We start from the raw sequence: 2177 nt of genomic DNA on the forward strand, positions 1-2177 counted from the left end.
TGCCAGTATTTGATATTGAGATTGAAAGAACTATCTCACGAATAAGGCAAGCTCGGCGTCGGTTAGTCCTCTCTGAGGGCACATCTGAAACGTCACTTGAGGAAGAAACAAGCTCCATTTCTGCTGATTCGGTTGATTTACGTGTAGGTGACATGGCAGCACCTAGGAGAATTACTATCCAGGAGGCTGGAGCCCCTGATTTTACAATGCAACCGTTTCAAGCGCATCACCCAGTAGTGGCTACGGATTTTAAAATAAAGACTGCACTGCTCAACTTGATGCTTAAGTTTCATGGCTTACCTGCTCAAGAGCCTATCAAGCACCTTAGAGATTTCCAAGCAGCATGTTCTACTGTCAGGCGTGATGGTGCAGATGAAACTTCAATTTTGTTAAAAGCCTTCCCATTCTCTCTTGAGGGAAAGGCGAGAGAGTGGTACTACACTCAACCCGCAGCAACTGTTTCTGACTGGGATACGCTCAGAAGAGAATTTTTGGAAAAATTCTTCCCAACTGAAGTTACTGACAAACTGAGGAAAGACATTTCTATGATTGTTCAGGACAAATCTGAGACTTTCTATGAATACTGGGAGCGCTTCAACAACCTTCTGGAAGCATGCCCCCACCATATGATTGACAAGATAGTGTTGCTCGGCTACGTCACACAGGGCATGAGGCCCCAAGATAAGACCACATTGGAAAGTGCTAGCAATGGGTCTATGAAAAAGTACAAGACCACTGATGAGGCATGGCAATTGATCAGCGACTTGGCTGAGTCTACAAGGAATCACAGGCAGAAACAAGGCCGGTCAAAGGCTATTGCAGAGGTATCTTCTAGCAAAGAAACTACTGCTCTGACTCAGAGTATATGTGAAATGACAAACTTACTGAAGCATATGCAGTTGAGTCAACAACAAGCACATCAAAGCCAACAGCTAGTCCCACAGAGAGTGTGTGGGATCTGTGCTGATTACAGCCATTATACTGATGAATGTCCGCAGCTCCAGCAGGAAGACAATACTGTGGCAGCCACTTATAACTTCTATGACCGCCCCAACCAAGGGTACAATCAAGGTGGCAGTTACAACCATGGATGGCAGGACAGTTCTAACCAAGGTTGGAGAGATAATTCTAACCAGAATTAGAGGGACAACAATAACAGAGGAGGCAAAGACAATCAAGGATATCAGAGGTGGAATAATAACAACAACAGGCAGCAGAACCAAAACCAGCCTTACAGAGCACCTCACCTGAGGCAGTCCCAAGGACCACAACACAACCAACAACAAGTTCCGCAGATCACTCAATCTAATTCCTCTCCGAGTGACGATGCTCTTCAATCCATTGCACAAGGACAAACGAACATTGAAAGTTCACTTAATGGCCTAGCATCCGCTATACAAGCTCTCATATCTTAGCTGGCAAGCTCCAGTGGAATTCCTTCTCAACCCTTACCCAACCCAAAGGGTGGCATCAATGCCATCACCCTAAGGTCTGAAACCACATTACAAGAGAGGAATCAGGAGGAGCCAAACCCACCAGAACACACCTCAGCTGAAGAGGTAGTGGAAATAGAAGATGTTGAGGAGGAAGAGGACATACAGGACATGGCTGCAGAAGAAGAAGCTCAATCACAGGAAGAAGCACCAAAGGGCGCAGACACTGCAGAAAACACCATTCCTATTCCATTCCCACAACTTACAAGAAAGCCCAGGAAGCAGTTAGAACCTGATCCCAAAATGGTAGAAATATTCAAAAAGGTTGAGGTAACTGTTCCCCTTTTTGATGTTATTCAGCAGGTACCTAAATACGCAAAGTTTCTAAAAGATTTATGTATACATAAAGACAAAATTAATGAATTAGAAACTATTCCTTTAGGTAGTTCTATATCTGCTTTAATGGGAGGTATACCTGAAAAGTGTAGTGATCCAGGTCCATGTATGGTTAATTGTACTATTGGTGGTGTGGTATTTTCTGACTGCATGTGTGATTTAGGAGCATGTGTTAGTATAATGCCTTTGTCTATATATGATATTTTGAGGCTCCCTCCCTTAAAATGGTCGGCAGCTCATTTTGTGCTAGCAGATAAAAGCATTATTACAGTGGTTGGAGTTGTTGAAGATATATTAGTGGGCATTAATGGGCTCACATTCCCCATTGATTTCTATATCCTGAAAATG

The 2177-nt window shown here is 43.6% G+C and overlaps 1 non-coding gene across 1 annotated transcript; it reads right to left on the bottom strand.

The window, feature by feature from the left end:
* Window positions 1-524: 524 nt before the first annotated feature.
* On the bottom strand, window positions 525-632 carry LOC112724230 (small nucleolar RNA R71). The gene has a single exon (XR_003163404.1). It is a non-coding gene; the product is annotated as a small nucleolar RNA R71 (small nucleolar RNA).
* Window positions 633-2177: the final 1545 nt, after the last annotated feature.

Source organism: Arachis hypogaea, chromosome 11 (assembly GCF_003086295.3).
Source record: "Arachis hypogaea cultivar Tifrunner chromosome 11, arahy.Tifrunner.gnm2.J5K5, whole genome shotgun sequence".
Taxonomy (NCBI): domain Eukaryota; kingdom Viridiplantae; phylum Streptophyta; class Magnoliopsida; order Fabales; family Fabaceae; genus Arachis; species Arachis hypogaea.